Below are 27,265 nucleotides of genomic sequence, written 5' to 3'. Positions count from 1 at the left end.
TGTTGGTGAAGGCACTCAATTTAGAGTGCAACACTGGGGCATCCAGGAGTCCAAAATTATGGTTTGGCTCCTTGTCCAGAATCATGAGGAAAGACTCCTGTGGGGCCAGTACCAGGGTACCCAATATAAAACAGAGGCCTGGAACAGTCTTGCCCGTGATCTCACCAGTGCCACTGGTGTTCTTCGGACTGGTGAGCAGGTCAAGCACCATTATTCTGACCTGAAGCGATGGAGGGAGGATCAACTGGACCAGTGGATCCAGGAATCCCATACGATGCGTAATGCCCCAGTACCGAGTAAGTAGCCATTGTATTAAGTAGTTAAGAATTGCTATGGTTGCCTATACTATGGATAGGCATGTCTCAGTATCACTGCATTTACTTCACAGCTGCAGGTGACTGGACTATGAACCAGCAAGCCCATGAAGATAGGCTGCAAAGGCTGCGTCATGAAGCAGGTTAGTAATTATTCTGCATGTACTGTTATATAAAATAAATGAGAGAGCCTTCAAAAAGTCTTTTAACCCAATAAATAAAGGTGTAATAATCCTTTAATAAATGTATGATACATGGAGTGCGTCTGTGTCATTTCTTTAATATGTTGTTGTACTGTTGCATTCTACAAATAGTAGTGTTGTATTAAGCAGTGTCAACCCACATTTGTGTAGGACCATATAACATGGATGAAGGGAGTGCCAGTAGCTTGTATGCATATGTACAGCCCCCAACTGTTGGTTCTTGGCCAGCATGCACAGGTTAATCTGGCACATGAGCAGCTTGGTATTGTGTTCCCCAGAAATGTCAGTGTGCTGCCAGAAATGTAGGCAGCTGTTAACATACAACGGATACTTTCACCTGAACATATCTAGATAATTATATGAAAGTAGATCTGTCAGTGTACCATCTTAGCAGTAGTGTGCGTGAGCAACTCTCAAAATATGTGGCAGTAACATCTGCATCTTGGACAGTTTGTATGTAAGATACAGCTCATGTATATAATGAGCTAGCAAAATCCAAGTGCACAAAATAAGGACATTAGGCAGAGTGTAATAATACATGTAAGGGACATATAACTGCAGTTAATAGGAATGCAGTGAAAACTAGAAGGTTTTACAAGTTGTTAATTGAGCTATCTTTTCCCACCCTACTGTATGTGCATAAAAAATCCAATTCCACACCTCAATTGGTATGTCTAATCTCAAAACATTTGTTGGGACATATGTCCTATTGGTTTATAAATATTTGCATTTATTTCTATGCATGTGCCCTGTTAAAATACCACAATATTGGTGGCCTGTTGCCATCAATTCAACGTGCATGCTGTTGTAATGTCCACTATTGTTCTACATATGCATGTGTTATGCTTGCTTTTCAACTGTTGAAAATCTGGTGTGTTGGTTTAATGGGAATACTTCTGCATGCTGTTATAACTAATTGGGAATGCTGTTGACTGTTACTAACCCATATCTTTATTAAACTTTCCAAAACATAGTTCATATGGGAAGGCCGGTCCCAGCAGACCCACCTGTCCCACCTCAGCTGGCCATGGCACCAGCAGATCTGGTGCCCAGTCTGGGACCTCCACCTCCATTGGCCCTGTGCCACCTTCGGCTGCAGGGGATGGGGCTCAGCCCTCCTGTGCAAGCATGGGTGGAGGGGCACCTATCACCCTTCGAATGGTCCGGGCTGTGCTGTGTAGAGAGATTGAACATTCTGTTGCAGAACCTCTACGCCAGCTTGAGACCCGAGTGGCACAACTCCTGGATCAGCCTGCCCCTCCTACACAGCCCCCAGCACAGCCACCCTCTAGGCCATGAAGGTGGAGTGGTGACTGCCCATGGGTGGGGACCTCAGTCCCACTGTTTCCATCTGGGGGTTCATGGGCTTGCAATTTCCAAACATCCCTCCCTGTCAAAGGTGTTCACCCACCACGTGTCATATACCAGCCCTATATGCCTTGTTTGTCTTGTCTGTTTACTTCCCCAACCTACCTCCCCAAATATACCTACTTCCCCTACCCCACATTCCACTCTCACCGGAAATAAAAATAAAAAGGGCAATCTGTTCCCAAAAAAAAAATTGCGCCCCATACACAGCTGCCCATTTTGCACACATGTCCACTGGACACATTAAATGTAATTTAATTGACATAACAACATACTTTGTTGTCCTCACCCCTCTCTCACGGGTTGAAGGGTTCATATCTACCTCCAAATTTATTGCATATGCACAGCTGTTGAAGAAATGGACAGCTATAGATCTTCCCTACACCCGTCCTGCACATCCCTGGCTATTTTCCATACTGTCTTTCCCTCTTTGTGCCCCTTTTTCACCCCTTTCCTATCTCCCCATTTTTCTTTTCTTTCAAAGAAATTAGCGTGGGGGTGTGCGGGAGTAAGCACTATTAAGCAGCAGTTAGCGGGTTTGCATTTGTTTGCACTTGGCTAAGCAATATGCAGCATTGCGCAAACCCGCTTACAACTGCTTAAAAGTGCCTTAGTCACTCTGTATGTGAAGGCCCTTGTTCTGGTCGAGAACAAAATAAAACACCTCTAAGTCTCGAACCCTGGACCTTACACACACACACTACACAACATGAAGTACCACTAAGCCACAGTAGATATACATCAAGTTGGTGATGAAGTAAATATATCATGCATCAGAATGAGTGAATGTAAAGGAAAAATAGGAAAGCCATACCACACAACGTGTTCTGTGGATCTTTACCAACAGTTGTTGTGGGATTACATTACATGACTGTAATAAGAGAAGCAGCCATTCTAGCAGGAAATAATGTTACACCATCACTTTACAACTCCACACAGTATCACAGCAGGACAAACACTAGCATATCTATTTAGGGCAGAGGCCATACCTCTCAACTGTCCCTAATTTTCAGGGATGTCCCTGATTTTGACACAAATTTTAGCTCTGTCCCTCTGAATCTCTCCTAAAACTACTGACTTTGGGCAGAAAGGTGGTGAATTACACTTAATGAATAATGACAATAAATAAGAGTTAGACACTTCTTTTACTTCAGAAAAGGTCTATTAATTCATATGCTCTGATTCTCTCAATGTTTCAACTTAATGGCACTAATATTTTAAAGGTGTCCCTGATTGTCCCTGACATTTTCTTGACTTTTCCCTGAGTCTGTTCAAATATGTACCCGAGTGTTTGAGAGGTCTGGCAGAGGCAGAAACACAGAGGAATATTAGCCTTTCTGCTGTTACACACTGTGCAAATAGCTTTGGAAGGAGTTCCGGAAGCATACCCTTATGCAGGAATACAACACTGGAATATAAAAGGATGTAGCAATGTACTGGTAGCAACCAACTGTAACAATGCCATTGCTCTAGTGCTGAAAAGACCAGTGTGGTGCACAGACAAAAAAATAACAGGCTATTCTCTGGCTATCATGTGGATAGGTCCACAGTTGGGAGTTACGCAAACAGACTACTTGCCTTGATAAACTAACATGTACACAGCAACCCTGTAAGTCCAGCAAGATAAAATCCACACAATACTACTTGCGCTCTCTGTACTTCTGCACCCCTACCCAAATGTAGAATATACCTGTGTGTGCAGGGCCTACCAAGGATGTAGGTAAGTATACTCACAGTACTGAAATGTGTCCAGCTTTTCTGAACAGCTCATGCTAATGTCAACACTAAAAAAGCACAAACTGTTTAGAACCGAGTAAATGAATATTCACAGTATAATAATTCTTGTGCCAAAGGAATACATCTCTAGAACTAGTTTTGTATGGCAGTTAATTGCAACAGTTGAAAAGAAAGTACATCTTTTCCATGTATCTTGGGGTAGCATTTTGAGGGGTGAGTACATTTCTACCCTGACAAGTGGGTACTGGAAGCAGCAACATTAGGTCCAAGTACAAAATGTAAATCTCTGGCTGCACCCCTGGCTTCTGATATAAGAACTATACCAACCTTCAGTCTTAAACAATGATGTCCACACCAAACAAGGATGATCTCCATCTTGGAAAGCTGAAAGGGCCACGCCTAGATGAGTCAGCAATTTATAATACTGGGTTGCTAGGACAGTGACTACTGCAATTACTACACAGCAGGCTGCATGCAATTAGCAAATGGTGGCCACTAATTGGTGCAGAGGCCATCACATGTTCATGTGCAAATTCCTACAAAAGCAGGCTGCAATCTCTGCCAACAAACTCAATCACTCTATTGCAGAGAGAGAGAAAAGGAAAAAGAAATATTACCAAATTATACAAAGGAAAGGTATGTGACACATATGTATTTACTGGCATGTAGTAGATGTTATTGAAGAATAGTCTACATAATGTGAAACATTCATATATGTGGCAGCAGTACTTCTTTATGCACAGATGTTCTGCTTAACTACTGCTATGGACAATACTGTGTGTACCTGTGGGCAGTGGGACATACCTGTGAAATGTGTAGCTCAGTACTAAATGTCAAAGATCTGATCCATTTTATCTGTGTTCTGTACAGTAGTGTGGCCAATGGCTGTTGGGGGGGGATTAGCGCTGACATTATATAAACATGGGTGTGGTAAAACACATGCATGATAGTCATATTAAAATGTAGCTTAGCATTGGCAACTGCTGTAGCAGTCTAGTATGCTTATCTAGCATCTGTTGCCATATATACCCCCCTAAGTTAGTCTGTGTTCATATGTGACACCTGTTTGTGTTGCAGCACGACCCAACAGTTCAGCTGTGAGGTCCAGGGACTTACAACAGTGTGGACCATGTGTGTGTATGCCATACGCATATGAAGAAATGTGTCATATATATTCACATCTGTATATGTGCATAGAGCAGGGGACATACTGCAACTGTTTGCGAAGGGGGGAGATATATATGTTGGTGAAGGTTAGTATGCACACATTTGTATGTAGGTTTTAGTGTGCGACAAACAAGATAACATACAGTGTGGTATATGACATGTGGTGATTATTGCAATGCTGAAGCCAGTAAAGCCTGCTAAAGCTACCTGGGCTGTAAACACCTTCAATGCATTTATCCCAAGACTGTGCGATTTTATTACATTACTGTACACCTTACATCATTTGTATAATTGATATTCTCACTATGAAAGGTGAAATGTATACTGTACACCTTACATCATTTGTATAATTGATATTCTCACTATGAAAGGTGAAATGTATATGTGCCTCTCTCTCTATATATATATATATGTATATATACATATATATATATATATATATATATATATATATATACACACATATACATATATATATATATATATATATATATATATATATATATATATATATATATATATATATATATATATATACACACACATATATATATATATATATATATATATATATATATATATATATATATATATATATATATACACATATGTGTGTGTGTGTATATGTAGACAAATGGATGTGTATATGTATATATACATATATATTTATATATACTCATACACACCTACATCTACTTGTTGCAATAGATTCTCTGTACTGTTGACTGACTGTGATGGTCAATATGTTTGTGAATACGTCAAAGATATGTATCTGTGGGATACCTTAGTGGGAAACTGTTTATGTTATGGTATTATGGGTCCTTGCTTTGATCCTAGCAAACTTTGTGTATTCTGTTGCTAGGCAGAACAAGTGCTATTGCATACAGTGTGATTAAGTCCCTTGGTTTTAACTAGGGTCTGTCATTGGAGGCTAAAGCACTGCATCTATGATTATTGATTGGTACTGATGTTGAATGCAAATCCTGTGTGTACTGTAGTACTGATTGAAGCTCTGCGCCTGCACAGAAAAGTATGGTGTATGTCCACATTGCTTGCATCCACTGTTTTGTGTGGTCCCTGTATTCATCACAGATTACATTTCTCAAGATTAAGGTTGTGTAAGTACTGACACACAGTACTGTATAGTACACACTGAAAGCGTATCTGGGTTGTCATACCTTTGTGTCCTGTAATTATGTCTGATGTGCGTGTGGGTATGTCTGTAACCTGTCCTTTGACATATGTGTAGTAATACATATAACTGCGCATCTAGCAACATTCATAGTGTACTACAGCAGTATGTGACCTATATTCCCAATTGTGCACATATTTGGGCCACAAGTTTGGCATTAACAAGTTGTGTGGTATAATAGTAATAAATTTACTGGACCTTACACTGATTGTGATGGATGATGTATTTCTTTACACATCAGCTTGAGGTATATCTGATGTGGCTAGGTGGTGCATCGTGTTGCACACAGTGTGCCAGGTACTCTTGTATAGTGATTTTATTTTGTTGCTGTGCAGAACATGGTTCATTAGACAGTGAGCAAGGCACTTTCAAGCAGTTGTGGGGTGAGCAGTGATAAGTAGCAGTTACAGTGTTTCACTCTCAGTTAGCTTATAGGTTGCTATATATGGCAGTTCAGTGATATCTGTACTGTATAATGTTAATTGTGCCATATGATTTGCTCAGACATATTTTTGTATTTATGTCTTCCAGGGATCATGGCCCACCCCAAAACAGACACCCGAGTTACAGTAGTGCTGCAGATGATATCATTACTAGGAGTATGATTCAGCACTACCGTTGCATGTTTTCACGAACCAGCCAGGGCCAGTAGGAGCGTACTGCAATGTGGCAAGATGTCCGCAGGGTCAATGAGGTAGGCCTGCATAACTGGACATATGAGCAGGTACGCCACCACTGCAGTGATCTTCTCAAACATGTCCATCAGCATGCTGCTGATGTGCGTAGACAACAACTTGTAACAGGGGGTGTTGTTAATATCCATCCCCCCCTCACCAAATTGGAGGAGCTGCTGATGAGCATGGTGCCACCTGCCAAACAACAACAGCAGCAGACATACACCATGATGGAGGTTGAAGCCACTCAGCAAGCACACATGGAGCATGTAGGTAACATGGCATATCTGTAGACTACTGTTATCTGTATTGGTAAATCATGCATATGTGAGATGTGGAGTGTGTCGTTCAAAGATGTGAAGCCTGTTGTTGTGCAATACTGATCATTTGGAACATTCTGTACCCCTGTGAATGTAAACTATTGTTGTACTGTAAGATTGCAAACACACGGTAGGAATGCCACAGTTGTGGCCACTGACAAACTGTCTCATCTCTATGTAGGTACCTCTGGGGTGACATCAAGGCAGCGGACAGATGCTGGTGAGTGTGTTCTACATATATTATTGTAAATAAAAAGTGCATGTTATATAGTTAAGGTGTAGGCCATGTAAACATGTAACACACCTACCCATAATGCATGCTGTGCATGTTTGGTGTAAGAGCACGCACATCTCACTAATGTAATTAGCTGCCTCAAACACATGCAATACCCAGACCATCTCAAACAAATGTGGCTAGACTGTAGTGACCATTGGATAGGCACAGTTGATACTCAGCATGTACATAACATACACATCCAAAGCACAGCTGATACTCAGCATGCACATAACATACACATCTATGTCATACACAGAGCATTTTAACATGCTACACATAAAGGATTCCCAAACCCTCTGTAAAGACACACTCCAGTATCCAAAATTTCATCCACACATTACACATAACATACCTGAGGGGTAGAGGCCTATCCTGGGGCATTTAAACACTCTGCAACACACTACACATTCACATCAGGGAATGCTCCTTATTTGCCCTCCTTATAAACTCACGTAACAACTGGTTGTGAAATGGTGAATTTAGCCAAGGTAGTACAGTTTCGGCATAGCATGATTAGTGCTGGTTTGTGAAACATTTGTAGCCTTGAGTGACCACCTGATGCTTCATGATGATGACCTGTGGTACTATACCCCATCCAGTTATTGTAACCACAGTACTACACATAGCTGTCATTGCTAAACACCATAATGATGCGTGTGCACACATATGCACCTCTAAACAGTATGCATACTAATCACCATTTGCACAACTGACACATATATGTCTTGTGATGCTATTGAGTGGCTACGTCATATGACACATATTGGGTATGTGTAGTGTTTAAATATGCAGTTGTGTTTTAGCATGCCATGAATGAGACTGGCATGTCCACAATATAATCTACACTCACCATAAGTACCGTGCATTGGGTATGTGGCCGAATGGTATTCCATCAATTATCCATACACCACTGATGATGTTGTGTGAATACTCATCATGCATGTGCTAAAAATGTGTCCACAATTATTTGCTAAAGACACAGAGGCTGTAATCAGCATTGGACACCTATCTGACACACAGATACACATCCAGCAATGGTATGTACACCTGTGAGTTATGGTGCACAGTACATCACAGGGTCATGAATACCTGCACAGCAATGTTGTGTCCATGTATGCATTGTGTTCCAGGTGGATGGCCATCACCTAATAACAAAACACATGCATCAAAGCCATGTATACTGTTAGTAACAAGGACTAACTACACTTGCACTGCATGCTGTTGAGCAACACGTCCTGCATGCTGACATGTGTGATATGACTGTTTTGCTTGTGATACTGTACCCCACCATCACCTGCTATTGTGTATGTTTTGTGATTGCTGGTGTTGTGTGTGTCTGCTTTCGGGAGGAGTGTAATTTTGTGTGTGTGCGTGTGTACATGTGGTCTGAAGTCATTTTCAGGTCTTAAAGTGTGTTTCCTGTTTTCCTCTCACAGGTGGTGAGGTGGGGCTGGTTCAGTACAGCAGGGAACCTGATGTCACTGAGACAGACAGTGATCATGAGGATAGGTGTGTTGAGGCACAGGCAGGTTTGTCAGGGTCTGTTGTTGGGCCACCAATTGACAGTACACAAGTCCCCACCCCAACCATGCACACAGTCATACTGCCTGTACATCCATCATCACCATTGCCCTTAGCTGAGGGACAGTGTACGGTCGGCACTGGCCAGGATAGTGTGGTATCTATGGCACATGTATCAGAACACAGCAGCCATAGCCAGATGTATGGAACAGTACCACACAGGCAGATGCCCTGGGGTTCTCGTCAGAGCACTGCTGGTCATCATGCCCCTGGCAGACGTGCCACACCTCTTTCTACCACAGGCATGTTCTAGGCTGTCATGGAGGCACAGACAGGGGCTAAGGGCACAGAGGGCTCATTACACCTCTGTAAATGACAGTATCCATGACCTAGCAGGTGCCATACGTAACTACAACCAAGAAATAAAGAAAGTCCCAGGAGAAATTTGCAGCTGATTTCTTTATTCACATAAAAACACCAAATAAACGCCGTTAAAACCATGCGTTTTCGTCCCATAGACTTCATCAGATTTAGCATGTGACCTGGTTTCTGATACATTTTATACCCTATTTAAATTAGTGAGGAACCAATCAAAAGTTCGTACATTCAATTTAATCAAATACTAATACAATCCCACAGAATCCAAACATCTTGAATTAAAATCAACTTTTATCATTTCTATTGCTTGTATAGTGTATGTCATAAATATCTTACTCTAAACACATTTATTCCATACGTAACTACACTGAGGTCAATGATAGACATTGGGGTGAGACATTGGATGTCCTCCACAATGTCATGTCCATGTGTCAGGACAGTGCGGGACGGTTGAGACGTCAACATGGACGTATGCCAGCAACATCACCAGCTGGAGGTGACCGTGGACATCCAGCAAGTCACACACGCTCCCGTAGTGCCAGTACCAGCCCCCACAATATTGGGGGGGCTGTCCATAGACCGTCCTAGAATACCACGTGCATGTGGCTCTGGCCAGTCCCAGCAGGGACCTGGATCCAGTGGACATTTGTCAACCTCTTTGGATAGTATCTAATCTGGATTAGTACCCGATACTGTCTGTAGCACCCCTGCCAGGCACAGGTTCCATATCCGTGGCCAGAGACGGTGATCTGTAAAGCCTGCCAGGTACAGTCTGTAGCTGTCTCACAAATCCCCATACATGGCAGCCACATGGTGGAACTGTGTGCATGCAGAGACACACATATAAACCAGAAACCTTGGGCAAACACATACCTGCACACATGACATCAACATTGGCCCATAACAGTACTCATGGCCCTCACACACACACGTCGATTGTATGGCTCAGTGTAGGCCTCTGGCAAACCAACAACACACCCTGTGCATATGATGAAACCTGTGCCACCTCTTGTCATCTGTAACATTGATGCAGGAACAGGCTAACATGGTGCTGATGCACAGGGTGACTTTAGTAAAGTATAGCAATAGTTGGATGTGTAGCATGTTGTCAGCAGTAAAGTGTAATGATATCCTTGAAGGTGTAGCTGAGCAGGCATGATGCATTAAAGCTGTACTTAGCAATGTTGTATTGTTTTCACCAGTGTTTATTCCAATTGTGTTTTGTTCGCCCATGTGCCACTTGGCTGATGTGTGTAGTTGTGTCAGCATGCATTATACAGTGGACACGAAGTGTGGGGTGTGTGCAACACACGTTTGCAGGTGTCAATTTGTGAACATGATGGAGGTGCACTGTCTGCATATACATGCATACTGGACACATTGGCAGGGTGACATGCCCTGTATTGGCCAGTGTTAACACTCCATAAAACTTGAGTACGCATGTGTGTGTATGACACGGGTTGACACTGTGCTGTGGGTGATGCTGTTGCTGCTGTCATTGGTTTGCATTACTAAAGTTAACACTGTCCCAGCTGCATAATCCTTTAGTAATGCACACTGTTCACCTACAGGGTTGCATGGACCGTGCTATCACAAACACAAGAAATTCTCACTTATACAGTAAAAGTGCATTAGTCTCATGGACCCCTGCCATAAACTAAATATATAATAAAAGGTGTGAAGTTGTACTAAAAAAAGAGTTACATACCAAGAAGGGATAACCTCTCTAGTCAGTATCATTGGGAAAATACAAGCCCTCATTAAACATACAAGGCAAGCTTCAAAATACAAAATGGCAAGGATTCCAAAGACAACACTAAAGCTTTCTTTAGTGTTGTTTATAACATACAGGGGAAATCTCAGATCGGGTCACAGTTAATGTTAATGGTTACAAAGTACACTTATCTGACTGACATTACCAATTTCTTCTCAGACAGTTTGAATGCGGATTTCACCAACCTGTCGTTACACAAGGGCCACATTTCCAGACCTGAAGAATGTAAAACCTGATGATTCACAGACACTCTAGTTAAAACATCTCTTTACCAAAGTCCAAACCACAGTGGCAATGGTACTGGACAGTGTCCCTGGCTGCGTCATACACAAGCTGACATATGAAGTCACCACTCGTCTAAACACTCTGTCTAAATGCAGCCTCTATACAGGTTACATACTTGTGGAATGACACACGGTTATGGTGTTCACAGTCCACAAGGGTTGAGCTACAACGTCTTCTACTTTCGGATGCTCCCATTAGGGGTCGCCACAGTAGATCATCTGTTTCCATTTCATCCTGCCCTCTGCATCTTGCGCTGTCACACCATCCACCTGCATGTCCTCTCTCACCACAGCCAAAAACCTCATCTTAGGCATTCCTCTTTTCCTGTTACCTGGCGGCTTCATCCTTAGCATCTATTTCACAATATACTCTGCATCCCTCCTCAGCACATGTACAAACCAACTTAATCCTGCCTATCTGGCTTGGTCTACTAACCTTCAAACCTGGGCTGACCCTCTAATATACTTATTCCTAATCCTGTCCACCCTCGTCACACCCAGTACAAATGTTAACATAAATTGATTAAGGGTAGAACTACAACACATCCTGGAAACTCTCACCCTATAAGCCAGACAAATGTTATCTGGAAGGCTATGGAGCACAGCATTATGGAACTCATTAACAGAGACATTATGAACCTGCAAACACTGCACCATACCCACTTAGCTTCTCTAAAGGCCAGATCATGGCTCCTACACCTAATAGACTTCAAGCCAGTTAACAAGGCTATAGGTGAGGGAGGGGAGGTCCACACAGCCAAGCTATAGCTCACCAGCAATTCATACCCATCCCACATTCTGGTATTATACATAACCTCAACAGACTGACCAAAAACGATTGTTAGATGATGGACTGACAACTGATGCCCAGATGTAGGACACACAGTAACATTTGCAGCCTCCATGTACTATTCTATGCCAGTAACAAGTGGTATTCACCTGCACTCAGTCCTGGGACCACTCCTGTTTGGCATATAGCTTTCTTAGGTACAAGCAAACACAGTAGAGATATGTCTGCCCGCGTTTGATGAAAATGCATACTGTGGGCTATACTTTATTCTCCAGATGACACACACATCCTCCAAAAGGGTATCATAGAGACATATACCTGGTGTCAAACTCATGCTGTAAAGCTATAAGCCAAAGAAAGCATAGTTATCCACTTTTAGAAAACAAAGTATCCCCAGAGTACCACACAGGTAGCAGCCCCCAAAATGTGGAACAGGTACTAATGCATACATAGACTCATGTGTTTAGTCATCTCTCCTTTGATAATCACATTACCAAAGGGTTTTGGAAATCCCTCTGTGGAGCACATAAGCAATAAAGGGTTTGCATGCAGATCCACAGAGGTTGTTGCACACCTATAATGATTAGTCATCTTTGCCAGACTTTGCTTGCTTTGGAACGGGATTCAAATATACCTCAAGCATAAACCCTCACTGATTGAAAACTGTGATGAATGGATGTGAAACAGAGGACGTAGCCCCAGGATCACTGCAGTGGCTACGCTTGTCACAAGCATACAGATGTGACCTAATGTCTGGAAAGCGCCAGCATGCTCTGGCAAAGACAACAGATGCTTTCATGGAGAAAACAGAGTACCCACCTATGAAATAATTGAGGTCACATGTATGTATATGGCTTTGCCCCACAGCTACCTTACATGTGTAATGCACATACAGTTGTCATTGTGATATGTCATACACTAGAAAAATCAAAACCCACTCCTCATTGACCAATGGTGTCACACACTCTCACACACCTGGAACACACACACAGTCAGCAAGTGCGAGATTCAAACTCCTTCCTAACTACATTATGATACTACAGCAGTATTCATTTACACGATGCGCTACACACATTACTGGGATTTCACCTTCCCACAGGTATATTTGTAGGATGGTGACATCATCAGACTTGACAAAGATGAGTATACCATGTTTAAGGGGTGCGAGTAGTCTCCAAAAAGGTTGTTCCTCCCCAGGGAGACACACACACACAGTTGGCAAGTGTATGATTCAAACCCCTACCTAACTACATTATGATACTACAGCAGTACACATCTACACGACATGCTATACACATTACTAGGATTTCACCTTTCCACAGGTATATTTGTAGGATGGTGACATCATCAGATTTGACAAAGATGAGTAAACCACTTTTAAGGGGTGTGAGTAGTCTCCAAAAAGGTTGATCCTCCCCAGGGAGACACACACAGTTGGCAAGTGCAGGATTCAAATCCCTGCCTAACTACATTATGATACTACAGCAGTACGCATTTACACAACACGCTATATACATTACTGAGATTTCACCTTTCCACAGGTATATTTGTAGGATGGTGACATCATCAGACTTGACAAAGATGAGTATACCACTTTTAAGGGGTGTGAGTAGTCTCCAAGAAGGTTGATCTCTCCCCAGGGAGAGACACACACACACACACACACACACACACACACACACACACACACACACACACACACACACACACACACATAGTTGGCAAGTGTGGGGTTCTTAATCCAAACTAAGTACGTCTTTACACTTCAGCAAGCAATATGGAGTTACAGGGCGCAATACAGACATTACCTGCTGATAGTTTGCCCAAAGATTTTTTTCACATTTGATAACCTCAGCAGGCTTATCATACTAGGTGTATTGTGAGTGTATTGTATGCATAAGCCATGACCATATCATATATGAGCTGATACACCACATGCTGGTACACACAGGGTCAAACCAGTGGCTAAGCTCTGTCAACCCAATATTGGACAATACAGTCAAGAGGAGTAGGGTCATACAACCACAACACCAACAGTCTCACACAGACCTACAATATAAGTACCAGCAAAACACACACATAAATACACATTACCATACTCGGAGAATACAAATATTAAGAGGACAATCAAGCAACATGCACCTCCAAGCACACACCAGAAAACACATAATACACCAAAGCAGTGTGCCTCACAACAGGCCTTAAGGCAAAACAATATACCCAACACACTAGTAATAGGTGACTCCATAGTCAGGCACACAGATGTTCCACTCACTCGGTTGGACAAGGGGAAGGTTCCTGTCAGTTGTCTGTCAGGTGCTATGATCCGCCACATAACACAAGCACTTACATCACTCCAGAACAGGTACATATATGACGTGTTCTTTGTACATGTCAGTGTAAATGATCTGAGACATACCTCCCAGGACAACATGACAAGAGATATATAGTAGCCCAGGCTGGTATGACCCTGACCTTGAGTAGCATCTTACCTTCACCTACATGATACTGCAATATAACAGAAAGATGATAAACTTCAGCAATTGGCTGAGCTTCTGGTGTCAATTCAAAGGGGATCCAGTCTCTGTCTGCCTGTGATGACATGACCGACAAGCCTTGTTGCTTCGCTAGAGATGGTTTGCGCCTGTCACCCCTATGCTTCTGAATACTGGCCAAGGCTCTTGCTGTCCCCATATTACCTTTTTTAGGCAAGGCTCAAAGGTTCATAGGTAGGTACTAGGCTATCGGCCCTGAGGCCTTTACAAGCCCAGCCAAAAATGTACCCTGGCTTTTGCCACCCAAGAAATTTATTTTCCTGTGCCACTGTCAAGCAGATACACAGAAGTGATCCCCGGGGTGAATTTCCTATTTCCCATCCAATCATCAAGATTTTTCTTGAAGAGTGCTAATGAGGAGCTTTGTTTGATATAGATAGGTAGTTTATTCCGGAGTATGGGAAGTCTCTGAGACAGGAATCTATCCCTCCGGCATGTTCTGTTTATTGTGGTGACAAGGTTTAGGTCCCTAGAGCGTGTAGCTTGGAGGGATTGGGATTCCTTTAAGTGGAGCATGTCCAACAGCTCTGGGTTTGACATAGCTTTGTATGTTAGGCAGATATCACCTCTGAGTAGGTGATATGCGATGGAGTAAAGCTGGAGTTTTTTGAGACGGTCTGTGTAGGGCATGTGTTTGAGGCAGGTAATCCTCTTTGTGAGGTATTTCTGCGACCTTTCCAGTTGTTGCAGATGTCTTGTGAGGTACATACCAAAAGGGGCGTTGTACTCTATAACGGATCTAATGAGTGATGAGTAGTGGGGAACAATGACGTCTTTTTTTCTGCATGAGAAACCTTTTGTGAAGAGGTGTGCCACAAGAAGGATTTCCTGACTACTGTGGCGATGTGATTATCAAAGGAGAGACTACTGTCCACCTGTGTCCCAAGGTCTCTTATTACACTTTCAGTGTTAAGTGTACTACCGTCTATGCTGTGGTTCATAGGTACAGAGTTTTTACCAAAGGGGATGACAATGCAGTTTTTGGCATTGAGCTTGAGGCCATGGCTTTGACACCAGACATCTGTCTCAGTGAGGCTCTTTTGTAGGATGTCCACATTGTTAGTAGTTTCGATTATGGCTCCTAGTTTGCAGTCATCTGCGAACTTCATTAACCAAAGACCTTCTGTGTTAGCCTGCACTACAGAGAAGTAGATACCAAAACGGACAGGACTGAACCCTGTGGTACTCCAGCTGTGACTGGTCTGAAGTCGGATTTGGAGTCTGCTACTTTCACAGCGTGGGTTCTGTCAGTGAGCCAGTTGGCAACCCATCTTGTGACATAGGGATTTATACCTAGTTTAGTGAGTTTATCTATAATTCCAGAGTGAAGGATGGTGTCAAAAGCCTTGGAGAGATCTAGATAGGCTGTGCGAACCACCTTACCCTTGATTGTACCACCTTACCCTTGATTATTGCTTTGGTGACTGCTTCAAAGAAGTCTGTCAGGTTTAGGAAACGTGATTTACCTTTTACAAACCTGAACTGGTTGGGGTCCAGAGTTTGGAGATTACCAATGTCTTTGTTTATAAATTCCATGAGGATCCATTCCATGGCCTTACAGAAGAGGCTCATCAGGCTAATAGGGCACTAGTTCCCGGGGTCCGTGGTGGCTCCCCCCTTGTGTAGTGGGATAAACATCTCTGTACGCCATTCAGCAGGCACAAAGCCTGAGGTGAGGCTATGACTGAACATGGTACTCAGGTGTGGTGCCAGTTCGTTCTGTAGTTCGTGTAGAACACAGCCTGGGATGTTGTCTGGTCCCATGGATGCTGTGTTCCTGGCTTTGAAGAGTGTGGTTTTTACCTGTGGAGCCGTGATTACAGGATCTTTGCATTCTTCCGGTATAGAGATGGGCTCTTTAATGGGTGAGAGGGGGTAAAGTTAGCACTGAACCTATCTGCCAGGATGTTGGCAATATCAGTTGGGTCTGTATATTTAGTGCCATTGTGCTGGAACTCAGAGCAGATCTGAGTGTTGCCACTGAGATTCTTGACATAGCTATAGAATGCTTTGTGGTTGTGTTTAGAATCAGTGGCGATTTTGTTTTCGTAACTAGCTTTAGAGGATTTTATCAGGGATTGCAGCTTCTTACTGAGGCTGACCAGGGAGCTCCTCCACTCATGGGATTTTACTTTCTTTTGCAACAGTTTCTTCCTTCTGTTGTACAGTTTGTTTATGGTAGGGGACCACCAGATTGGCTTCCTTTTTTTGGAGGATAGCATCTTGGTTCTGTTTGGGACAGCATGATCCATGCACTCATGTAAGTGCTTATAAAGTACAACTGTGTAGGATTCAGTAGTCGTAACTGTATTGTCCATCTGCATGGGTGTCATGAAGTTCACCACTTCTCTCTTAAGAAGCATGAAGTTGGCTTTGGAGAAATTTTTTAACATGGTTTCCTTAATGGGGGATGGGGGCAGATGTGGATATGTAGGGTAATTAGCTTATGGTTGGATTGAACCAATGAGGTGTTGACTTTAGGTGTGGAACACCAGTCACTCAGGACAAACGAAACCCCATAACCAACACAAATAACCACAAAGTGAGCTAAATACTACTCATTGCCAGAAGTCTCAGCCTCCAGATGCACACACTTGAGGCACTTCTCAGTATGGAGAATATTGATAACTGTGCAGTAACAGAAACTTAGTTCAAGGCTCCAGAGAGCACACCAGCACTACCAGGATACTACTCATTCCATACCTTCCAGCATCAGAACCTGGATCATAGCACATAGGGTGAGGATGTATCCATATTCATCAAGGATACCTACACCTCTCTCTACATGCTCTCTACAGGATATGTACCCATAGAATGTTGCACAGCAATGTTCTTCCCACTCCACAGGGGTGGGGCCACAAAAGACCCTTGGCATTCCTGCTCTATGAGCCTGACGAGTCTGATCTGCAAGGCAATGGAGCCAATCATAATGGAAGTCAACAATAAAGACATTGGGAACCTTCACACACTTGAACAAACCCAGCTTGGCTTCGTCAAATGCAGATCATGCCTCCTGAATTGGGTGGATTTCTTTCAGACAGTTACCCAGGCTACAGATGATTGAAAGGAGCTCCACACAGCCTACCTATACCTCGCTAAGGCATTTGACACCATTCCACAGTCAGGTATCATAGATGAACTCACCAACCTGGGCATAAATCCATACATCACAAGATGGATTGCAAACTGGCTCACAGACAGATCCCACAAATTAAGAGTTGCTGGCTACATGTCAGACTCTAAACCGGTAACAACTGGTGTCCCCTAGGGTTCAGTCCTGGGGCCCCTCCTGTTTGGTATACACTTCTCAGAAGTACATGCCAACACAGGAGGGTTGTGGTTGACTAAGTTTGCTGGGAACTGTAAAGTGTTTGCCATAACAGATTCCCCGGATGACACAAATATTCTCCAGAAGGGATTCTATGAGACAGATGTGTGGTGCCAGAATCATGGCCTCAAGCTCAATGTGAAAGAATGCATAGTAATCCCCTTTGGGGAAAACAAAGTACCCACAAACTACCACATAGGTGTTACCCCCTAAAAACTGACAAGGTAATAAGGGATCTGGGGACACAAGTAGATAGTCATCTTTCCTTTGACAACCATGTTGCCTAAGTGATTAGGAAATCCTATGTGGCCCACCTAATCAACAAAGGGCTTGCATCAGGATCAAAAGAGGCAGTGGTGGCCCTCTACTCAAGTCATCAGACCCATTATTGAGTACAATGCACCATTTTGGATATACTCGACTAAGCATACCCAGCAGCTGGAGAGATCACAGAGGTACCTCACCAAGAGGATTACTGGCCTCAAACAGTTGCGTTATGAAACACAACTGGTAAAACTAAATCTGTTCTCCACTGCGTACCGCCTACTCAGAGGCACACTCTGCCTAACATACACAGCCATGTCCAACACAACTGTTGAACATGCTCCATCTAAGGATAACAAAATTGAGTCACACTACACACTCCAGGGATATAAAACTCATCACAACAATGAATACAACATGCTGGTGGGATAGAGTACCATCCCAGACACTTGCCTTACTGTGGAACAGAGTCCCAATGTACATGAGACAGAGCCCCTCGCTGACACTCTTCAATAGGAACCTTGATGAGTGGATGGGAAATGGACAATTCACACCAGGCATCACATCAGCAGCCCCACTAGAAAGGGGCTTAGGGTACTAACTATTAGAACTAGGGCTTAGGAGACTAACCAATGGGGTGCTGAAAGCTGTACAACTTGCCTAGGCTAATATATGCCTTTGTGAAGATGTTCATATGTATGTAGTAGACTCTATGTGACAGGTACATGTCTACAGATAGATGTGTACTTCATTGTACAGTCATGTTGTACAGCAGGCACATGCACCACATACACTGTAATGTTTACAGATACTGGTGGCTATTATGTACAGTGGGTGAGATGTGCACTTCATGTCTTTTGTGCCATTAGGATGTGTGCTGGGTGGGACAGTCCTGGATGACTCCCTGTCATGGTCACCCTCTTACACACATCTCTGCCCATCCATCTTTGGCTTATTATACTGTATTCCCCCTACATATATAGGTACATATGTAGGTAATAGGCTGCCTGAAGGCATATATTAGTATGGCCAGAGTGTGCAGCTATCACCACACATGGGGTTAGTTCCCTATGCCTCTGTGTAGTAGAGCTGATGAAGAGATCCATGGTGTGACAGTTCAGTTTCACATACACTCATCAAGGCTCCTCTGGAAGAGTGTCAGTGAGGGACTCAGCTTAATGTAGGTTGGGAGCCTGTTCCAAAGCAAGGGAAGTCTGTGTGTTAGTAATGTATCCCTCCAACATGTTCTATTTATTGTTGTGATGATTATATCCCTAGAGCATGTGGCACAGTGAGCTTGGGTTTACTTCAGATAGAACATGTACATCGGTTCTGCATTGGACATGGACCTGTCTGTTGGGCAGAGATCGCCTCAGTAGACAGTATGCAACAGTACAGATTGAGTTATTTCAGTCTTGTTGCATGGGGCAGTTGCTTGAGGCCAGTAATCCTCTTGTTGAGGTACTTCAGTGGTCTTTCCAGCTGCTGAAGGTGCCTAGTCAGATTCAATGCAAGTGTGTCATGGTACTCTCTGATGGGTCTGATAGAGCTGTTTAACCATTGTATATGTGATTTCTGGCTTTTCAACCATTGTACATGTGATTTCTGGCTTTTCACAATCTCCAGGTATGGCAATGGGCCCTTTTGTCAGTGAGAGGGGGGTAAATATGTATGAACCTGTCTGACAAGATGTTGGCAATGTCAGTCATGTACATGTATTCATTTATACTTTGCAATGACTCATAACATATATGAGTTTACATTGATATTTATGACATAGCTAAAGAAAGCTTCATGGTTCTCTATGGACTCTTTGGCAATATTTTTGCCAGAACATGGCTTGGATAATGTTAGGAGTGCTCACTCTTTCTTGATGATACTGATTGGAAATGTATTGATCTTCTTTGGATTTTCACTTTCTTTGAGCAACTTAAGTACTTGTATTACATAGTCTGATTATGACAGGGGTCCAATATATTATATGGGTCTGTTTTCATATCACTGTGTGTGCAAGGCAGGATTGGTGAATAGTGACATGTGTCTGGAGTAAGAACTGCAACTGCCAGATATGCGTGGCCCACTGCTGTACTCAGACATAACCCAAGTGTGTGAGCATGCTCAGTATGACCTTTCAGTATGTTGTTGACTGAAATTTGCTTCGTTTGTTTAAGTGTGTGAGCATGCCCACTATGGGCATATACATATGTGTGAAAATTCAAGTTGGGTTTTACTTCAGGGCTCACCTTTGTGTTGTACATCGACGGGAAGCACGCTGTGCCTGCAGGGCTTCCATGAGTCAATCTGCATAGACTTATCAACATTTCTACATACAGGGGGAACAGCTATTATTTGTATATTTCTACCCGGGGGGGGGCACACCTGATTGTTACTGTGGGTGTACATAGGATGAGGGGTACACCTGACACTTGTACACATTTGCTAGGCCTGCACTGCTATGTCAGGTACTCCATTTCAGTCTGTACTGTTGCTTATCATACTGGCTTGAGGCATACCACTGTGCTACAAAACCTTAGCTTCCAATTACATGCATATTAGTTTGTGACTTCATAGCCTACCCAACCCATATCACACTGCCTGGCCTGCTGTTATCTGTCTGCATAGGCCTGGGGGGAGGTTACTCATATGCCTCTTCAGAGGGCATGATACAGCATTTGTTTGCGTTTGTCTACAATTGTCCTGCTGGCTGTGACTGTTAGGTATGTGACCCCTCCCCCCAACTTGTATGTGTGAGTGACTTAAGTTGTGTCTGTGCCAATGAAATGCTATCATGGCTTAGTGGTTCAGTACTGTAACGATACTGCACAGTATTCTGAGTTCATGCTGTGTCACTGCGTTTTATTTTCCTGCTGGGCAGACCTGACTGGTTAAGGAACAGTAAAGCAGGTGTGAGCGTGTTTACCCAGCTTTGCTCAATGTTGCCCGATGTTGCGTTGGTTAGTACGATGCGCAGCTACGCCCAATTGTATTTAAATATGCTCAATACTGGTAAAATGTGCTTAACAGTGCTTTATATTGCTTAAAATAGGGCACTCATGCCTCAGGTGGTGCTGCAGGGCTGCCTATGTCGGGTGCACATAGTACACTCCCTATACATGTTTGAAAACAGGTAGTGTCAAGTTATGCATACCTTTTCCTGTATGTGCAAGTCAGAGAGAGGTGTCATTTCCAGAGTTCCTACTGAGTCAGTGTATGTGCTATGCATTGCCTCTTTGGCAAGCCAGGGCATACTGGGCACGCCTCCTTCTGACTACTGGGGCAGGCTCAGGTAGTTCGTCCTCCGAGTCATGCTGTGCCTGTGCAGACCTTGGCAATGGTGGGGGGCTGTTTGGCCCTGCCCCATGCTGTTCCTGCTGCAGCTGTTTCCAGAGGATCATATTGTGTAGCATGGCACATACCATAACAAATTGGGTACATGTAGTTGGCGAGTACTGCAAGGCTCCACCAGATGTGTCCAGGTACCGGAACTGTGACTTGAGCATCCCAAACACACGCTCAATTATGTTTATTATTTGTGCATGTGCCTCATTATGGAGTTCTTGTTCAGGTGTGTGTGCATTTCTGATGGGTGTCATCAGCCATGGCTCCAGTGCATATCCAGCACCCCCCACTAGGTGACCCTCAGGGATGTCCCCATTGGCAAATCTCTGGTACAGCTGGGTCAGATGCCAAATGTGGGAATCGTGATAGCTTCCAGGGCATCCAGCACACACATTCATTATTATGCCCTGGGCATTGCACACAAACTGGCAGTTGATGGAGGGGAAGCCCTTGCGGTTGATGTAGACCCTACCCCGCTCACCGGGTGGTGCTTTGATGTGTATGTGCATGGAGTCTATTGCACCCACTACCTCAGGGTATTCTGCTATTTGGTGGAAAAGATGCATATTGCTGGACAATGCCTCACAGGAATTGGGGAAATATACATGGTCACCGGCGTGTGCTGACATGGCATCCAGGAACTGGTGGAGTACCCTGGATGCTGATGCCTGTGAAATCCCCATAATATCACCAGTTGGTCTTTAGAAGGTACCTGTAGCTAGTATTCTTAGGCCTACACATACCTTGGTATCCACTGGGATGGGTTCCCCTCTGTTGGTTCTGTGTGTGAGGCATGGCCAGCAAAGTTTGACAATTTGTTGTAGGAGGTCTCTGTCCACCCTAGAGCGCTCCACGATTGCCAGCTCATGTAGCCCCTGGTAGGTTACCCTGGGTCTGTACACTCTTCTCTGTCTCCTCACTGTGGGTTGCTCAGCAGCATTCATAACATCACCACCCTCAGCACCTTGCACATGTTGGTTTATGATAGCAAGAGCAGCCCCTAACATTTTGTCTGACTTAAGCTTTTTAAGCTTTCCCTCTTTGTATACTGCAGTGTTGCAGAGGTCTTGGGAAAAAACAGGGTAGACTGCTGTTTGCAGAGTTTAAAGTGCTGGGCTGGGCTAGTCTGCTGCCTGTGTAATTGGCTGATTCTTATTGATTTCACCTGGCAGCTCTGCTAGTTCTCATTGGTTAACTTCCTACTACTTCTTTTCCTTCCTTTTACCTTTCTGTTTCTGCCCAGGGGAAGCACTGCGCAAACACGCGCACACGCTGTGCGCATGTTTGCAAGGTGTTTCCTATCTTTTAAAAGTGTACACCTTTGGTTTGAGGTTTTCAAATAGGACAACTGTAGGCACGCCTCTTGCAATCCTGAGCAACTCAGGGCAAACACAAGCCACAGTGCTCCAATTAGCTTACAGCCTGACACACCCCTCATGATGTCACCTATATTCTACTCTCCTACTCACCTACTCCTACTCTTACACTCTTGGGACATGCCTCACATGCTGGGGAAAATTGGGATTCACTATCCTTATCCTCATTTGCATAGGATTGCCTACTAATGCATGGTTACATCTCTGACACTGAGCTTCCCCCCCTTAGCAACCACTACTCAGTGGCCATGTTGTCTTCAGCCTGCCATTCACCTGCATGGCAGAATAAGCTTTTTAGTGAAAATGCCTATTTTTGGCTTTTAATTATTTTCTTGTTTTTATAAGTACCGCACGTTCGCGCGGTGCTGCGCTATGCTTAAACATCGGAGATTGGGGGGGGGTTAAACTGTTATACTTTTAAACATTTTAGAATGCCAATGGCCTTGTATTTGACCATTGGCATGCTTCCTGAACTGTATGCATCCTTTATTTGGAGCTGTCATAGCTCTGTTTAGCTATTTGCAGAAATGTAGTCCGTTACCAATGGAGTACATTTCTGCAGCTAACACTAACCTTCCACGGACAGGTTAGTGTTTCCTGGATCACAAAGTTACCTTATTTGCATGGCTTTCACCAGCAAATGAGGTAATTTGCATACCATGACGCTGTCCATGCAAGTGTAGCTTTAGCAGCTCTCGTGCACGCCCCTGCCAGCTGTACCTGGATCGCAAGGCAGACATATTGCCAGCGTGAGCTCCTACACTCTTCTTGCACTCCGTGCAAGCTTTTGCAAATCCGGCCCAGTCTTTTTTGCGTTATTTCCTAAATGATTAGTACTGTGCTGTGTTGGTAAGGAAAGGTGTGTTGAAAGGATGCCAGGAAAACTAAAGCTGAACAGAAACACTGAATTTCTATCTTTGATCATAATTTTTGTTCATATCATCACTGGATGAAAAGGAAACAAAGTAACAATGAAAAGGTTGTGCAAAAAGGAAACAAAGTAACAATGCACTTCAGAAACTATAGAAAGTTATGGTGTTTTTGAAAAAGCTGAAGAATAGGGCAAAATGTGAGAAAAGAAAGAAAAAAGTAATGTGCATCATATGGGGAGCCCAACATGGGGGGGGGCAGAGAGGAGGACTGGAGGGTATGTGCTTGTGGGGAGTCTGAAACAGTAGGCCTAGGGTGCCATTTCACCAAAGTCCGAGTTGTTGTAATGTATCATTGTTACAACTAAATGCCAGTAATTGTGACTGTCCCTTTGTGACATGGGCCAACATACTGCAGTACATAGGCTTGTTGTAATGTAACATCATTGTAGCTACTGGTCAGACTGTGTCCTACTCCTAAAAGCTTGTAGCATGAAATAAAAGGCTGCTTAGGAGAGGTGACAGTGACAGGGTGATACTTACACTGGAAGTGCCTAGGGGGTCCCCCAACTTGAAATTTGCTGTGGGCCCCCAAAATGCTAACACCAGCCATGGATCAGGAGACCGGAAGAGGTTTCACTTCTAGTTTTAAATATATCACAGGATGATCATAAAAGTAACACATGAAAAAACAGTTCAAAGGCATCTGTTAGAAATCTCATGTAGCTATAAGATTAAGCACGGTGCAGCAACAGTAACAAAATAGGTTTTCAAAGGATGAGGATTCTAAACTGAAACTATGTAACTATTATCTTACTTAAACTTGTGAAAGGGCTGATTCAAATGGTCATTCTCATCCGCAACTCTAAATCAAAGGAGTGGAAAACAAAATGTAAGCGTTAAACAGATTCAGTACAGTCTAAGACTGAGAAGAGTTGCACCACACTCATACAAGGCTACACAAAATGACAAAGAATACAAAGTACAAAGAAAAATTGGGCAACATTTCCACAAACCAGTATCAGGTACAAAAGCTACTCAGACATAATTCATCTCTGTACCTTGGAAAAAAGGATGACAGTAAACATAAGGTGCAAAACTAGAATGCAACAGAAAAATATATTACTCTGTAGTTTTTTCACTGTTCATAGATTAGTACGAGGCTAACTGCATTCGTAGGCCATTTTAAGCCTAGCCGATTACTCCATGTGAGGATAGAACCCTGCACCTTGTGTCTGTAAGGTAAAGACCTTAACTGTCAAACCATGCACCTTGTGTCTGTAAGGTAAAGACCTTAACCGTTATGCCAACCTCCCACCCTTGATCAACATAAACCTCAAATGATACTGCACAAAAATACATTAGATATACGAGTAAAATACACAAGAATTACAGCAGTGATCCTTACTAGATATGAGTAACAAATTATCTGCAAAACTGAAAAAGAAACACAGATCTTAGCTACATAATAATCATATACCATTGTTTATCCTTGCACAGAGGAAAAACATGGAAGTTTGGGGGAATTACACTGTGCTTTTACTCAATTCATAAAGGGTGAGAGAGATGACAGTGCTTGGACAAAATAAATCCTCGTTCATATGTCAAATAAAGTTGGTCACTATGAGAACCAAACCAGTATTATAACATTGGTACCAATTCAGTAAGACATATAAAAAAATCACTTTCTACTGGAAACGTTAAAGAAAAACAAAAGTATGTCTTTTAAATACAGTCATATCTTTCAACCCCTGACCATTAAAAAACACAATGTGGGCCTTTAAAAATAATACCAGTGAGTCAGAAAGAGGAGCACTTTCTTATTTTTCACAACAGTAGGTCTTAATTGAAGTCATCAGTACAATAATAGAGAAAATTACTTTAAGGAGTCTATCCGTCAGCATTAGTATAGGAATAACTGCACTATTGGACAGATTCACCTATGCAGACAGAAGCAACAAGCAAAGAGTATAAAGACACGTGTAGATATCTACATACAAAACCTATAATTAACAAGAAGAAAAGTGCCACACGTTGGACAGACTTCATTTAACCTGTGTCATAAAGGCATAATGTAAAAAAAACGGAAAGGAAGTTAGAAAACACTAGGTAAAGATTATTCTAAAAAATGATGAAATTAAGGTAATGTCCCACCACCATACTTCACGTTAATGCACATTTTTTTTTCATTTTGTTCTGTGCAGTAATTCACTGTGATATGAATGACCTATTCAGAAAAAAAAAACTGAAGATTCAGAGCACAGAAACACTCCAGTACCATATTTTTACGTTACAAGGCAACAAATAAATATAAAAGTAATAATTCCCGTTGATGTGTGAACATACAGTACACACTTACAATAAACAGATAACTATAGCAATTTATATTAACAAGTGTGCATACGTAATGTCATATACATAAGTTCCCTTCATGGAGGGTGCTGGCCCAAAATGAATTGCAGAGTACACAGACTACAAATCCATAAACGAATCGACAGGAGTATTAACAAAATAACAAATGTGTCTGTCAGTAGTTGAACAGCAACCTGTATACAGTACTATTTTCCCAACTACTTCAGTGCAATTGACTAATGCGTACCTCTATGCGGTTACTAACTTCTTTGTGAATTAATTTAACTTGCAATTTCATTTACACCCCTGTAGAAAACTTGACAGTCTGCTACTAAAGTAAAGTAGATGAAGTAATTCATGAAAAACCGGAAACCAGGTTACTCATTCTATGACTAGCTTTGCTAAACTACTTTTGGTGAAACGGATAAATAGAGTAATAAACATAAGCTGCATAAAATTACTTGTGTGTTAAAGAAGATAACGTGTTATATCAACACTAGGCTACAAAAGTGTGAAAAATACATTTACTCACTTGTCTCTAGAAAGACTTAATAATGTTGCCAAGCCAAACAGCTGAACACTGTAGAAGCACTATGTTTGATATAACACATCATCCTATCTAACATACTTATCTGTCACTGATGAAGAACCAATGTTTACAGCACTGGTAAATGTAGTCCACTTTCGCATCCAACGAGGTTTCCAAGAAGAGAGCAGGACTGTAGGCAAAAACTACTATCCCCACAATGCACATGGGTGCGAGAGCGGAAGCAAAGTGGAATTATTTCTGCTTCCTGTACAGCGACGTAGATTTTTGTTTAGGTCGTGAATGATATTATTAATGTAAAGGTGTCGAAGTAGCGTGTGCTGTGTTTTATAGTAATAGTTAACTGTTTCGATGTGTTTGTGGTTGAGCTGTGTGATAGTGGTAGTCGGGAAATATTGGTTACTAATCCTTTCTGTACTGGAACAGATTAGGAAAATATAAGAGGAAATGAAAATGCCGCTTTTGTCTTTTAATTTTGGTTATTTACAACTATCATAACGTTCCTTTACGTAGCAGATCTACAGTATCATTCAGCTGTTTTCGGGGTCTGAACTGGAAGTGAATTCTAATTAATTAATCTCTAATTAATGAGAGTTGAGAGCAGAGAAGATAGTTAAACACATTTGCGCATTTATA

General features: G+C 42.6%; 1 protein-coding gene across 5 annotated transcripts in view; it reads right to left on the bottom strand.

The window, feature by feature from the left end:
• Positions 1–26,727, bottom strand: part of TRABD (TraB domain containing) — a 788,001-nt gene extending 761,274 nt beyond the window's left edge. For 2 of the 5 annotated variants that reach the window (XM_044088790.1, XM_044088789.1), the window contains exon 1: positions 26,330–26,585. The gene's annotated coding sequence lies outside the window, so the exon portion shown is untranslated. Of the gene's footprint in view, positions 1–26,329; positions 26,586–26,614 lie in introns of those variants that run through there. The other 3 variants (XM_044088787.1, XM_044088786.1, XM_044088788.1) reach the window with 3 other exon arrangements.
• Between the last annotated feature and the right edge of the window lie 538 nt (positions 26,728–27,265).

Source organism: Protopterus annectens, chromosome 11.part0 (assembly GCF_019279795.1).
Source record: "Protopterus annectens isolate FY-2018-M chromosome 11.part0, PAN1.0, whole genome shotgun sequence".
NCBI lineage: Eukaryota > Metazoa > Chordata > Ceratodontiformes > Protopteridae > Protopterus > Protopterus annectens.
This window is presented reverse-complemented; position numbering and strand designations above follow the sequence as displayed.